General features: G+C 45.4%; 1 protein-coding gene across 2 annotated transcripts in view; it reads left to right on the top strand.

Moving 5' to 3' along the window:
- The first annotated feature begins 4,475 nt into the window (after positions 1-4,475).
- FRMD6 (FERM domain containing 6) overlaps positions 4,476-16,365 on the top strand; it is a 1,098,768-nt gene continuing 1,086,878 nt past the window's right edge. The window contains exon 1 of one of the 2 annotated variants that reach the window (XM_085626961.1): positions 4,476-4,830. The gene's annotated coding sequence lies outside the window, so the exon portion shown is untranslated. The remainder of the gene's footprint in view (positions 4,831-16,365) is intronic. The other variant, XM_085626960.1, reaches the window with a different exon arrangement.

Raw genomic sequence — 16,365 nt, 5'->3', positions numbered from 1 at the left:
TTGTTTCATAAGAAATGAGGGGTTCAGTCACCCTAAATGTACCCCGGAGAAGATGTTGCCGAAGGACCTACAGTCAAGAGAAGCAGCACGTCCCCCATGCGGGCACACGCTGCCCCCCCCCCTGGCTGCCATCACCCAGTTGAAGAAGGGTAGCTCTGTGGTCAATGCCCCATGAATCCATGAGCAGAGGCGCTATCGTCAACGCTTATATAAAATAAACAAGTCGATGCACGTGTAGAGCTGTGTACACAGGGTCTGAAGAGTCCATCTCTGAAAACCAATTAAGAAAACAGAGAAGATAATTCATGTGGCAGGTCACAGGTGTGGTCAGTGCTGGCACCAGCGGCCAAGCACCCGCCTTGGCACTCGAAGGGGCGTTGAGACAAGCCGGGCCTGTTTGCAAACGCAACAAAAAGCCCGCTTAAGGGGTGTCTCAGGGGCTTTAGGGCGCAGCCAGGACCGGTCCCTCGTTTCCAGGAGCTGATTAAATATTTGCTTCGTGGTTCTGCCTTCCTCCCTGTGCCACCGGCTGAAACCCGGGAACCTGGTTGTGCCAAAACCAAGGCCCTTACATAAGGTTATGACGTCACTGCTCCGTAGCCCTGCCAACTCTCCACGGTGCATTGCATCTTTCTATTTTGGATTTGAAGCAATTGTTAAATCATGTTCCCTCAGCACACCCCGAGAGGATTAACCCTAATCCTCTTTATAATGCAAGTTTCTCAACGAATAGAACGAATAGTCGCTAGGTTTGGTCCTGCAAAGCGCCAAGTGTCTGGTTAAACGGATTATGTTGGGAGGCGCCCCGCCCGCTCAGCCCTGCGTCACTCATGGGTAACAGGGTTCGTTGTGCCCTTGGCTGAATGACATACCCAGAATCCAGAGAACCATGGGCGTTAGATGCGATAATGCGCCGTGTGCGTGCTGACGTACACATCACTTTACATAGCTGATGTGTGTGTGTGACGCGCGCACACAGCTGGGGTGTGCAGTGATGTTTTATGGATGGGGTGTGAGTGAGTTCGAACCCGCCCTTGAATATCATAGATAGCAAAATTACCCAATTACTTAATAGGTGCAGAAAAATGTGGTTTAATAAGAAGGTGTAGCGCCGACTCGCACCTTCAGAGAGCTGTAATCAAACGTTGTGACCCTTTGGCGTGGCAAAAATGACTTCAGCAGGACACGTACTCTGTGTGACTAGTGCAAAGTGTGTGTGTGTGGGGGTGGAGGGGGGTATTTTAACATTTCTGGCTTCTCGGCTCCTCCCATGATCTGGCCACCTGGAATGAGAAGGCAGTGGGAGCAGCCGTCTAAGGACGAGTCTTGATAACAAGCGCGCACTGAAGCTGAGAAGAGGGAGTGGGAGGGGGGAGTGGGGGCGGGCACGCAGGCTGCCAAATGGTGCGCTGAAAGGGATCGCGATCGCGATCACAAGTTAGATGCGATAATGCACCGTGTGCGTGCTGACGTACACATCACTTTACATAGCTGATGTGTGTGTGTGACGCGCGCACACAGCTGGGGTGTGCAGTGATGTTTTATGGATGGGGTGTGAGTGAGTTCGAACCCGCCCTTGAATATCATAGATAGCAAAATTACCCAATTACTTAATAGGTGCAGAAAAATGTGGTTTAATAAGAAGGTGTAGCGCCGACTCGCACCTTCAGAGAGCTGTAATCAAACGTTGTGACCCTTTGGCGTGGCAAAAATGACTTCAGCAGGACACGTACTCTGTGTGACCAGTGCAAAGTGTGTGTGTGTGGGGGTGGAGGGGGGTATTTTAACATTTCTGGCTTCTCGGCTCCTCCCATGATCTGGCCACGTGGAATGAGAAGGCAGTGGGAGCAGCCGTCTAAGGACGAGTCTTGATAACAAGCGCGCACTGAAGCTGAGAAGAGGGAGTGGGAGGGGGGAGTGGGGGCGGGCACGCAGGCTGCCAAATGGTGCGCTGAAAGGGATCGCGATCACATCACGGCGAAAGTGAAAGCAAACGAGTGCTTTCAGGCCTCCAAATGGTGCGCGCGCCCGGACGGCGCACATGCACTGTATTTGGAGGCCTGAAAATCCACTGTTTGCACTTCCAAAACTCGCTTACTATAAGTCTCGCCAGGGCAGCGCTAAAGCGCTGTCTCAGGCGAGACCTAAAAAGGAAAAGTGCAAGTGTACCAATGCAGACATTTTCTCGCGTGCATTTGTGTGCAATTAGACATTCAGAACTGGCTCCACATTATTAAGTAGTGTTTTTGCACCCATTGTAGGCCTTTAGGATTTTGCGATGATGATAGCAATTAATGTCAGGGAGAACGTTGTTCTAGATTGCAGGGAGTTTTGGGAAAATAATATCTTGTTGACTCTCCCTGTGAATCATGATCAGGGAATCATCAGGTTAATCTGATTGGCAGAAGACAAACCTCTAGGAGGTTTGTAGCACTTGAATTTTGCTAGGGGTATGAGACAATTATTTAGGCTGCAGGTTAGGCACAGGGTTTTAAATTTGATACAAACTTTGAATGGAAGTCAGTAAGGTTTAAGAAGGACTGCATAGTGTGTATTGCTGAAGTTTCTTTGGACCTCTGATGAAGCAGGCAGCCATATTCTGGGCCTTTAGGAGTCTAGTCATTTGGTGTTTCAGTAGGACTATGTTGCAGTCAATGCCAAGGATTGTCATCAATAAGATATAGAGCACAGATGCACTGAAGTAAGAGGGGATAACGTTGGATGAGGTGGCGTTTAGGAAGTAGGCTCCATAAAGGCCTTTTTATCTTGGGCCTTCTTCTTCCAATCCAGTCCTTAATTCTGGGTATTCAGATGACTGGATGGGTGAAGTATGTCTGGGGAGAATTTAAATACTGAAACGGATGGTTTGAGGGTAGCCTTGTGGGGTGTACCAAGTGACTTCTGTGATCTCCAAGGTGAATTTTACTAGCTGTTCACTTTCACTGAGAAATGCACAGAAGTAAGGGGAGCTGGGGCCTCTGTAGTGACCAATGGGTTTTCAATTCGGGTGAGGTTGCTGCTAGTGCTGGAGGCAGTGAAAACACGAAGCAACGGGATTGGCATCAATTCAATATTTGTTGTATTTCAAGAATGTGTTAAAGCCAAGCAATAATGTCACTTATAGGATGTGGTAGATCCATGACAGGCCAGTGATGTAGGCAAAGGGAGAGAGGATGGGTTGTCTGCGCACACAGGTGAAGATGACGAATCTCTTGATGTGACCGATGGAATACCCTGCTTTGCACCTGGGATGATAGGAGGGATCGGTGGGTTTGAGCTGACTTTGAATCATTTCGGTTAAGCAAAGGTCATTAAGGAGCAGACATACGTGGTGTGGCTGCGGATTTGTGGCAATGATATTCCTCAGTGCATGTGCCCATTAGAGAACTACTACCAGACAAATGTGAGTTGCAAACAGGAGACCACTGAGGAAATGTGCACACTTATTCCAACAAACAGAAGTCCTTGGGAGGGGAAGGAACTCTCCAGAGTCGAGGGAAGGCACACACTCTGCACCTCAAAGGGAGAGGCCTGGTCGCCATACAAAGGCAGGCGGAGGGATCCATGGTGTAGATTCAGGCATTGTGATCTGGGCAACTTATCCTTGTCCGGTCACAGAGAACCCATGCACGCAGCAGTTCAAGGCACGCCTGGTGGGCCTGTGGGGAGGGATGATCTCAGTGCCTGCTCTCGCCCTCGTAGAGACCATCAGAGATGCCCTCGAATGTAGCATGTCACCAGCCTCCCAATGCAGAGTGAGGAGTGAAATGATCAAAATGTGTGGGGTCACGGGTTTCTTTTCTGCACATGTGCACACAGACCACAAACGTGTGCAGCAAAACCGTGGACTGTTACTGAGGTGCAACTCCATCCACACAATGATGAGTCTTGGACACTTGCACTGACTCCAGATTACTCTAGGCAGCCGTTACTACGGTATAGCCGCTAATTATTGCATAATGGTGAAACAAACGCCTATGTTTTAACCAGACACCATGCAGAAAGACTATTTTTATTCGAAAGTACTTTCCACGCATCAATAAATGTTCGTCTTGAGCATGAGACCAGCGTTTACACAAGTGCCTTGGTTCATCAGTCCCTGCCCGGTGGCCTGGTGAGGAACGCGCATTCCTTGCGCACGCAAAGCTGTCCCTCCTTCCCTCGTCACCAGACAGGTCGGATCTTGCCTCTCGCCGCCTGTGACCGCCTTGAAAGAGGCAGAGAACGGAACACAGCATCACGTGCATTTAAGGGCAAGGTAGATTGTAAATCCAAACACCAACATACTCGTTGTCACTCATTGTAACTGATTGCGTCCTTTTAAAATGCAATTAAGATGACTGGCGAAACAAGCCCAGCAAAGAGGGCAGGTCGCCTGGGAAAGCTCTAAACGTGCCACGGACGTTATTAAGGCAGCACCGTCCTCACCTCTCCGAGGCAGGTGAAGACACGCCGAGGCAGGTTAGGAAATTCTCAGAGCGTGCATGCCTGCCGTGTCGTGCACATGCTAAAGCGTACCGGGCACTGGAAGTTGTGGAACCTTTTGCAACATTCTAAGGACTTTTTAGGACTGTTTTCTGTGTCACAGACCCCTTGAAGAGAAACACCCTACACGCCCCTCCATCCCAGGGCAGAGCGCTGAATGATGGCTGACAGTTCATAAGGAGCGATGAAAGAACGTTAGATGACATTAGATATAAGTCGGGAACGGAATCTACGCCAGAACTCCCCCTTCCAGCTCTAGAGGGCTTTCGAGCACGGGACACAGCAAAGGTGTGTTATGGACTCACAGCCACGCTTCCTGAGGTGTTCGGCGCTCTTCTGCGAAAGGTAGGAAGTGATGCGTTACTGGTGGCTTTGCGCCATCTTGTGCCGCGCGACCAGCGCAGCGCACTCTGGTTCAAACAGCGAACAGAAATAAGCACACACCTTCCAGTTTATATGACCCTCACTCTCTGTAAAAGGTTTTGCACTTTTATCATCTAACGCAGAGGCTTACACTACACCCGCTGCCCTGTTGAATATGCGCCACAGATTCGCGTACAATATACTCCAGCATTTAAGTAAATTATTTTTACCATGTGATTCGCACTTCATCAAAGGCAGTGGAATAAAAGTGTGTTTTACTGGAAAGTACATAAAACAGAGCACGCCCTTTTATGGAGGAAACCGTCTTAGACTCCCATGTAACATTTGGTCACACTCACTGAATGCCTCTACCACTCTGGTAATTTTCAAAGCTCTCTACTTTGTGGTGACATGTTGTGGTGTGAGAGGAAAGTGCACATAGGTCGCAGGAGTTCACCGAGGGCACGGCTCCATGTGTGGGGCGAGAGAATTCCAAAAACTGCATTGAATCCCTCTTCACACATCAAAGCCACCGCAGCAGGCGTAGGAATGCGACCACGCGGTGAATTTACAAAGTAAACTGTCAACTGTATGTGAGGGGCTGATGTCACAACAAATGGGCCTAGCTCGTGACTGAAGAGGCGCTGCGCCTCCTGTGACAACACGCACCAGGGAGAAATAAACACGCACTGCAAATAGGTAGGGCTGCCAGAGGGATTGGGAGGGGACGAGAAACTGCTCAGGTGTGACTGTATAAGAACCAATCATGGAACCAGAGAGATTGCGTTCATTAATCCGGTCATTTCACAGCTCTGGCCTCAGCACTGATAACAATCGGTCCATTAATTATGACGTGCAGAGCTCAGACCCCCAGCGTGAGCATCCTTGGAATGCCAGAGCCCAGGCCAGGCCAGACATCTTTTGTGAGAAAACTCAATGCAAAGAAACAGATGCAATGGAATCAATTTCAGAGTCCCAGGCTGGCTAATATTTACCTTCCTTCACTATAATGCTTAATTTGTAAGAAAGTTTAGATGCAGTGGTCCCAAATTATTTTTCTAGAACAATGCCCAATGCAGGGATTGCCAATACCCTGACGGCCTATTTTCAGTCCACCTCATCCCTCTTTCAACCACCACCCTGCCCTTCCGGTCTCTGTGGGTTGTTTCGCTTTCCCCATTTTCATTGTTTTCCTATCTTTTTCTTCCTCCTTCTTTCTCCTTTGTTTTGGTCATGCTTAGGAGACAGAACAAGCTGTCTGGTTGCAAAAGACCTATTGTGGGCTTACCAAGAATGTACGGTGGGCTTACAGCCTGCTCAATGCTTACCATGCTTACCATTAGTTGCTTTTATTGTCAATTGTATTTGTTTTATATCTATGTCTGTCTCTCTATATATCTATATATATCTTTGGCCCAATTTGACAAATCTTCACAAAACATTGCAAAAAAAAGTTCATCCACCTCAGCTCCTTCCTGGAAAGGTTTAGGGGGATCTGTTAAGTTGGGGCCGAGAAAAAAGGGGGGTCCCAAAATGCAGAATCCTAATGCATATTCCACAGACTTCTTTAGACAAGGTTACAGCAAAAACTGCCAAACTAAATGACACCAAATTTGGCAGGTAGCTAGATCATTGTCCACAGATTGTGCTTTATGTCATTTGGTATAAATCTGTTCAGTAGTTTTTGAGATATTAAGGGTAAATTAATTTAGATATTTGGATGGTTGGGCTTGCAAGAGTCTCGGGAGAGTCCAGTGGCAGCGCAAATTAAAAAATGGAGCCCTGTGATTGGATAAGAGGACCGTTTTTCGTGTGAGCCTTCACACTTTTGTAAGAGCGACAGGCTCCACGAGCCTCACAAGGGCTCTGATTGGCTGGCTGTTAGAGTTTCAGAAATGAAATAGCAGCCTTTACTGTTTATTGTGAAAAAGTGCAGGTGTTTTGTAAACGAAGTAAAAAAGCTGTAGAAGGAGCAGGAAAAAGGCATTATGTACCCCTAGATTTGGAGAGGAGGCCTGTAAGGTATAATTACTGTATTGAAAGTAAATCCATATTGTTTTTAAAAAGTTGTTACGATCATGCAAGATTCTTGTGGGAGCAGGATCACGATTAGTAAAAAGGAGTAGATGATTTGTGAATACACTCTACTAGGAGGAATGGATATTGTGCACTTTATTATTGCGTGGAGGTGTGTGAGATATAGGTACTGTGATGAGTAGAATGTTAAATCTTTTTTTTTATTGTTATGATCTCGTGAGGCTCTCACAGGATCGTGAAAAGTAGAAAGGAGTAGGTGATCTTTTATTACACTCTGGTATAAAGAATGTAGGAAGGAGTGTTAGAGGAAAGGATGTTTATCTGAATCTACTATTAACACCCATCAGGTTGGGAAGAGCTTTGAGCAGAGAAAAAGTCTTTCCACACACCCTACTATGCACACCCATTATACATTAGAGGGGTCTCAGTGGAGTTGCCAGTCCCTCCACACATTCAATCACGAACATCTGTCATCTAAGAGAGATGTCTAAAAAGAACAGTCTCTCCCCACTCACTACTACGCACACACATCATTTGAGAGAGAGGTGTCAAAGGAGAGGCCAGTCCATCCACACACCCTACTATGCACATCCGTCATCTGAAACAGAAGCATGAAAAGAAAAGGTCTGTCCATCCACACAACCTCCTACACACACCCGTCACCTGAGATAGAGGTCTCAAAGGAGAGGCCAGTCTATCCACACACATACACCTGTTATTTGAGGGAGAGGTTGCAAAGGGGAGGCCAGGCCCTCCCCACTCACTACTAAGCCCACCCATCATCTGAGAGAGAGGTCTCAAAGGAGAGGCCAGTCGCTACTCATACACTCTACTATGCACACCAGTGATCTGAGAGAGAGGTCTTGAAGGAGAGGCGAGTCCATCCACACACCCTACTATGAACATCTATCATCTGAGAGAGAGGTTTAAAGGAGAGGCCAGTCCATCCACAAACCCTACTAGGAACACCTGTTAATATGGATATAGATGTGTTTATCAACAAAAATGAACTACTATCCTTATTAAGAGAATCGTCCATTCTGAACTCCACATCTACCTCGACACGCAAGTATGTAGTCAGGCAGGCTCCGGGACCTAGGACAGGAATTACTGAATGATGGGTCGCAGGTGGGAGGGTACATAGCTGGCAGGCAAACACTTGGGCAGGAAACTCTTGATCAATCCCACAGATAGGCACATCGACATTACAATGGTATGGGGAGATTGCCCCAAAAAAGCACACATGGCCAGAGGGGGTATGAACGCTTCTGAGAACACCATAAAGTCAGATGTCACATGAGTTAGGAACACATAGCCAATCAAGATCTAGGACACATAGTGATCACATGCTCCTCATGCCAGACGGGACACTGCCAAAATATCAACACCCAAAATATCCCCATACACAAATATTGTGACCAAAATATCGATGTCAAAAATATCTACATCCTATAATTATAATAGTAAGTACAAAAATATCGAGAAAAAAAATATCAGTTATAAATATAGTTGTACAAAATATTGTTTTTATATACATATATATATAAAATACATTAATAAATATTAAATATATTGCAGAATAAAATTAATTTAAAATAATGAAATGGGTTTAATATTCATTTTAACAAATATAACAAATGAACTTAATTTAAAAAAGTTAAACGCATACATATAATAGTTTATATATATATTTACTTAAAAATAATTATTAAACTAATACTTTTAATGTATTTTATAATTTAAAAATTATATAACAATGCAACAAATAAATATATATATATATATATATGTGATCAAGACCAGAGTGGGGGTCGAAACGCGTAATGGCGGTCTGGCTGGGCGATTGAATAAAGCACTTTGATTGGCACTACCTTTTGGGTCCACTCTTCGTCACTTTTTTGTCCGAGCGAGGCAGCTGCAAGTGGCGATTTGCATTCATATATATATATATATTATCTACTGGCAGCCGCCAGTAGATAGTTATAGTTAGGACCGAGTTCCCATAGGAAATCTGAAAATTCTATTTTGAATAACTTTGGCGCCGGTTGACTTATCTTCGTGAAATTTTCAAAACTAATGGGGCGCTCCGCTCAGCTCCTACCCTGAAAGTCTCGGGGTGATTCGTCAAGCGGGGGCTGAGAAAAAAGGGGGGTCCCAAAACACGTTTTCCCCATGCATTTTCCCATGGGACCTTTAGTCGAAGGTACAGCCCGAACGGCTGAACAGAATTACTTGAAATTTGGCAAAGAGGTAGTCCTCAGGTCAGGCATGTGCCTTTTGCTTAAATGGTGTAAATCCGTTCAGTAGTTCCTGAGAAAATCAAAAGTAAAATCACATATATATCTGGGCGGAGCCTAACCACACATCTCATCGTGAGATCTGATTGGCTGTCAGCACTTCATCCAAGAAGTGTTGGCAGCCATCTTGGGACCAATATACATGATAGCACCCCATTAAAAAGCATTGCAGTTAATTGAAGGTTTTAAGACTTTAGTTACATTATAAATCATTTGTTGATGGTACCATACTCATTTTAGGAATTGTGGTGTGTTCTAAGGTGATTTTACCATGTGAAAAAAGCCTTCTGCTGTGATATCATGAATCATGTTTGAGAGAAAACTATTTTCTCATGCTTTTCCCACAGAGGTTTGGAAGGTGATGTCTAAGCTAACTGAGAGCATATTTTCTGTAAATTCACATTATCTTTCTCAGTCATGTGAGAATGAAGTCTGACATTCTCAGTAAAACATGTACATCCAACAAGGGCAGAGACTGTCAGTTGATTCCTTTGTGCTCTACTGCAGCTTCCCAGAGTGTTCTAAAGAACAACTAGAGCGCTAACAGTCCAACTTATGACAAACGTATGGCACACCTGAAGCCATCTTGGTTGGAATAAAGTGGCAATTCTTTAAACATTTAATTTAAAAAGGAACAAAATGAGGGGGTTCATTTTGCCATAGAAAGTATGATTAGTGCTGCAGAAAGAAAAATTAGGGCACATTTTGAGTGACTTCTCAAATCCTCTTCTATTTCATTAAAAAATTCTGACATGCAGACTGAAACATGCACTTTCAATACCAGCAGCAGACCTCCCTGGTGAGCAGTAGCTTTACTACAGTGATCTAATAAGCAACTAGAGTGCTAACATTCTGAATTTATGGCAAATTTGTGACACATCTGAATGCCTTCTTGATGGAATCAAAGTAAAAAACTCAAAGTATTTCCTACTGAGGAGACTCTAGTAAATGAGGAAATTAGGAAACTTCATAACAAATAAATCTCCCAAGATGGCCACCAGAAACAAAAGAGCCCAAATGTAGCCCAAATATCACCCAGATGTAGCCCAAGTATAGCCTAATGACAGAATGTCCCAGAGTGTTCTAACGAACACCTAGAGCGCTAACAGTCTTACTTATGACAAAAGTATGGCACACCTGAAGCCATCTTGATTGGAATAAAGTGGTAACACTTAAAACATTTAATTTACAAAGGAACAAAATGAGGGGGTTCATTTTGCAATAGAAATTATGATTAGTTCTGCAGAAAGAAAATTAGGGCACATTTTGACTTCTCAAATCCTCTTCTATTTCATAAACAAATTCTGACATGCAGACTGAAACATGCACTTTGAATACCAGCAGCAGACTTCCCTGGTGAGCAGTAGTTTTTCTACAGTGATATAATGAGCAACTAGAGTGCTAACATTCAGAATTTATGGCAAATGTGCGACACATCTGAATGCCTTCTTCATGGAACCAAAATAAAAAACTGAAAGTATTCCCACTGAGGAGACTGCAGTAAATGAGGAAATTAGGAAACTTCATAACAAATAAATCTCCCAAGATGGCCACCAGAGACAAAAGAGCCCAAATGTATCCCAACTATCACCCAGATGTAGCCCAAGTATAGCCTAATGACAGAATGTCCCAGAGTGTTCTTAAGAACAACTAGAGCGCTTACTGTCTTACTTATCACAAAAGTATGGCACACCTGAAGCCATCTTGATTGGAATAAACTGGTAACACTTAAAACATTTAATTTAAAAAGGAACACAATGAGGGGGTTCATTTTGCCATAGAAATTATGATTAGTGCTGAAGAAAGAAAAATGAGGGCACATTTTGAGTGACTTCTCAAATCCTCTTCTATTTCATTAAAAAATTCTGATTTGCAGACTGAAACATGCACTTTTAATACCAGCAGCAGACTTCCGTGGTGAGCAGTAGCTTTACTACAGTGATCTAATGAGCAACTAGAGTGCTAACATTCAGAATTTATGGCAAATGTGTGACATATCTGAATACCTTCTTGATGGAATCAAAGTAAAAAACTCAAAGTATTTCCTACTGAGGAGACTGTAGTAAATGAGGAAATTAGGAAACTTCATAACAAATAAATCTCCCAAGATGGCCACCAGACACAAAAGAGCCCAAATGTAGCCCAAATATCACCCAGATGTAGCCCAAGTATAGCCTAATGACAGAATGTCCCAGAGTGTTCTAACGAACACCTAGAGCGCTAACAGTCTTACTTATGACAAAAGTATGGCACACCTGAAGCCATCTTGATTGGAATAAAGTGGTAACACTTAAAACATTTAATTTACAAAGGAACAACATGAGGGGGTTCATTTTGCAATAGAAATTATGATTAGTTCTGCAGAAAGAAAATTAGGGCACATTTTGACTTCTCAAATCCTCTTCTATTTCATAAACAAATTCTGACATGCAGACTGAAACATGCACTTTGAATACCAGCAGCAGACTTCCCTGGTGAGCAGTAGTTTTTCTACAGTGATCTAATGAGCAACTAGAGTGCTAACATTCAGAATTTATGGCAAATGTGCGACACATCTGAATGCCTTCTTCATGGAACCAAAATAAAAAACTGAAAGTATTCCCACTGAGGAGACTGCAGTAAATGAGGAAATTAGGAAACTTCATAACAAATAAATCTCCCAAGATGGCCACCAGAGACAAAAGAGCCCAAATGTAGCCCAAATATCACTCAGATGTAGCCCAAGTATAACCTAATGACAGAATGTCCCAAAGTGTTCTTAAGAACAACTAGAGCGCTTACTGTCTTACTTATCACAAAAGTGTGGCACACCTGAAGCCATCTTGATTGGAATAAACTGGTAACACTTAAAACATTTAATTTAAAAAGGAACACAATGAGGGGGTTCATTTTGCCATAGAAATTATGATTAGTTCTGAAGAAAGAAAAATGAGGGCACATTTTGAGTGACTTCTCAAATCCTCTTCTCTCCTGAGGCGGAAGCCGGGAGAGTAGCTTTGTGCTTTTAACATTTGAGTGTATTTACTGTGTTTTATTACGTTTTTACCTCATTCTCCCCTGGCATTAGCGCGCTGCAGCTGACAACGCTGCCGCGGCTTACCTGATTGTTTGTGTTGCCGCCAGCTCCGGGACACAGAGGCCACGCCCACCAACATCAGGCCACGCCCCCTCCGACGCTGGGCATTTAAAACGCGCTGATTGGCTAGCGCGTCCCAGAACTTTAGACCTCCTGAGGCGGAAGCCGGGAGAGTAGCTTTGTGCTTTTAACATTTGAGTGTATTTACTGTGTTTTATTACGTTTTTACCTCATTCTCCCCTGGCATTAGCGCGCTGCAGCTGACAACGCTGCCGCGGCTTACCTGATTGTTTGTGTTGCCGCCAGCTCCGGGACACAGAGGCCACGCCCACCAACATCAGGCCACGCCCCCTCCGACGCTGGGCATTTAAAACGCGCTGATTGGCTAGCGCGTCCCAGAACTTTAGACCTCCTGAGGCGGAAGCCGGGAGAGTAGCTTTGTGCTTTTAACATTTGAGTGTATTTACTGTGTTTTATTACGTTTTTACCTCATTCTCCCCTGGCATTAGCGCGCTGCAGCTGACAACGCTGCCGCGGCTTACCTGATTGTTTGTGTTGCCGCCAGCTCCGGGACACAGAGGCCACGCCCACCAACATCAGGCCACGCCCCTTCCTATCATCCATTTCCTATTTAACATGTGCCTTTTCCGGTCGCGCAGCGGACGAGCGCAGCGGGCGCGCCGTTTGCGCGCCGAAGGCGCGCCTAAGGCAAGCCCGTCTGCGCCCGTCCGCGACCAGACTGCGGCCGGGGCCAGACATGCTGCCGAAATTGGAACATATGGTGGACAGATATCTTGGTCAGGTGAGGATCTAAAGGCACTTAACCCACCATCCAACTGCTGCCCTCATTCTTTAGACCCAGCAACCTTTGACCCCGCCCAAACTTGTAGCAGTTGCAGGATAACGTTTGATAACGCTGCCCCTGCAACACCCCCCAACCCTAAATCCCCTCCTCAAACTAATCTCAGGGCGGGCCTATTAAACTGTAGATCCCTCGTCAAACATACAGATGAGGTCTGGCTTCTACTACAAGAGAAGGATTGGGATATCCTGTTCCTTACTGAAACATGGATTAAAGAGGACAACCTGACCTCTATCGCTCTTGCCATCCCTTCGGGATTTAAAATATGCCTCGCCAACCGGCCTGGGACAAAAAGAGGCGGTGGCGTAGCTATCATTTTCAAAGAGCATCTAGTACTGACATCTTCGGCTGCCATGACTATTCAAGGAATTGAAGGTCTTCACTTCTGCTTCCAAGTGAGCCCTCAGCTCTCACTAGCAGGACTAGTGATATATCGCCCCCCGGCTAGTGTAGACCCTATTCTTACTACCCTATTGGACACTATAGTGCAGAGCTCGCTCCTCCACCCCCTTTTCTTAGTGGTAGGTGATTTTAATATCCACATGGATAAAGTAGACTGCGCTATTGCAGAGATGCTTCGCACAACGCTAGACGCTGCCGGCCTTAGACTGATCAATAAAGGCCCCACACACACTGGGGGCCATACTATTGATCTCATCTTTGCTAATATCAAAGATGTGCGGCCCGAAAAACCTCTCCCTTTGATATGGTCAGATCATTGACTTGTCCCATTCACTTTGAACATTCGTAGTGAAACCAAGGCACCTAGCAAATGTTACTTTATGAAAAGACAATGGAAAAAACTGACCCCTGAGTCTATGTCCCCGGTCTTGGCACAATCCACTCCCCCCTTGACAAATAATCCCAATTTGGATGCCGTACTACTCAACGAGTGGATAGGAGGGATGGTCTCTCTTATTGCCCCAGCCTCTCGGGCCCTATCAAAAAGAGAATCCCCCTCAGCCCCCTGGTTTACGCAGGAACTTAGAGAGGAGAAAGCGGCCTGTAAACAACTGGAAAGACTCTGGAGAGTAAACTATGGCTTAGAAGAAAAAACAAGATATAAGGAAGCATTAAAAAAATTCCGCAAAGCCATTAGGAAAAATAAAAAGCGCTTCTATGCGGACTCAATCAGACAGGCAGAACAGTCCAGCAAACAAGTGTTCAAAGTAGTGCAGTCCTTCTTCAAACCTCAATGCATTGAAAGAGAGGTTGTTCCCACACCATTACTCTGTGAGCAAATTTCAGAATACTTCGATCTTAAAATTAAAAAAGTATATGACTCCTTTGGCCCAGTAATAAGTACGGTGAAACAGGACACAGCGAATAATGGCGAATCAGGAGGAACCCTCACCCAGTTCGCGCATACCTCTCTGTACGAGGTGAGGCAAGAACTCAGCCGCTGTAAATCCGGCTCCCCTGATGATCCCTGCCCTGCTAAACTGTGGAGCACCATAGCGGACTCTGTAGCGCCCACACTTCAGAGTATCTGGAATTCTTCCATTACGTCAGGAATCTTCCCCGACGTTTGGAAGCATGCCACTCTTCTTCCCCTAAAGAAAAAACCTAACGGGGACCCAGATGACCTCACGAATCTCCGCCCAATATCCCTGCTAGCCGCCCCGGGTAAAATGCTGGAAAAAGTGATACAACGCCAATTGAGTAAATTCGTGGAGACTAATAACATTCTCCATGAAACTCAATCTGGCTTTCGACCCGGCTTCAGCACAGAAACAGCGCTCCTAGAGGTAGCCGAGTCAGTGAGGTGGTCGATGGATGCTGGACGTTCAGCTATGCTGGTACTCCTGGATCTGTCGGCCGCCTTCGATACGGTGGACCACGCTAGACTACTTAGTCGACTGGCAGAGATAGGCATTCAAGACAACGCGCTGAAGTGGATAAACTCTTACCTATCTCAGAGAACGCAGAAGGTGGCACTTGGGACGTTTTCTTCCACACCTAAAACCCTCAACTGTGGAGTCCCGCAGGGCTCGGCCCTGAGCCCTCTCTTGTTTAATGTCTATCTGGCCCCCCTTTTTACGCTAATTGCCAACTGGGGTGTTAAGGCAATTTCCTACGCCGACGACACCCAGTTGGTATTTCCTTACTCTGAGATGACACAGGGATCCTTCGCAAACTTTAAAGGCTGTCTCCAGGACATTGCTCACTGGATGAATATCAACAAGTTAAAACTAAATGCCAATAAAACCGAAGTTATCTTTTTCGGTAAAGGTCCCACCCCCGCCCCAGAGCTATGGTGGCCGACGGAGATGGGCTCCCCCCCTTCGCCCAGTCTCTCGGCAAAAAACCTTGGAGTGAGATGGGATAATAGAATGTCTTTTACTTCCCATATTCAACAAGTGGTTGGCTGCTGTTTGAGTAAACTAAGAAACCTCCGAAAATTTCTTAAACTTCTACCAGAGAGCTGTAGGAAACTGGTAGTCCATGCAACAGTTACCTCACGGCTTGACTATGCTAATGGCCTCTACCTGGGCCTCCCAAAATTCCTAACCCATAAACTGCAGGTAGTTCAAAATGCGGCTGCGAGGCTGCTACTGCGAATTCCTTTCAAGCAGTCAGTCTCTCCGCATCTTCGAACCCTGCATTGGCTCCCTGTGGTCAACCGGATAAAATTCAAAGCTCTGACACTTGCGTTCAGATCTCTGCATGGCTCCTGCCCACTTTACCTAAAAAAACGCCTCCCAAGATATTCCCAAAGTCGGGCACTACGGTCAAATGACCGTGTCTTACTGGCTGTCCCACGAGCAAAAAAGGCCCGCCTCGGCGGACGCACCTTTTCAGCAAACGCCACTGTTCTGTGGAACTCTCTACCTCAAGCAATCCAGCAGGCTCCATCTGAACACCGCTTTAAGAAGATGCTAAAGACCTGGCTCTTCTCACAGCCACGCTAGGTCTTCCATCTCTGCCCCAGGTCTTCTATGGTTCTTCTAGCGCCGGGACACCTCCTCGCGAGGTAGCTGTTCGCGCTTTATAAAATCCAGTATTATTATTATTATTATTATTTCATTAAAAAATTCTGATTTGCAGACTGAAACATGCACTTTTAATACCAGCAGCAGACTTCCGTGGTGAGCAGTAGCTTTACTACAGTGATCTAATGAGCAACTAGAGTGCTAACATTCAGAATTTATGGCAAATGTGTGACTTATCTGAATACCTTCTTGATGGAATCAAAGTAAAAAACTGAAAGCATTTCCTACTGAGGAGACTGCAGTAAATGAGGA

Source organism: Triturus cristatus, chromosome 9 (assembly GCF_964204655.1).
Source record: "Triturus cristatus chromosome 9, aTriCri1.1, whole genome shotgun sequence".
Taxonomy (NCBI): domain Eukaryota; kingdom Metazoa; phylum Chordata; class Amphibia; order Caudata; family Salamandridae; genus Triturus; species Triturus cristatus.
The sequence above is the reverse complement of the archived record's forward strand: the minus strand, read 5'-3'. Positions and strand labels throughout refer to the sequence as shown.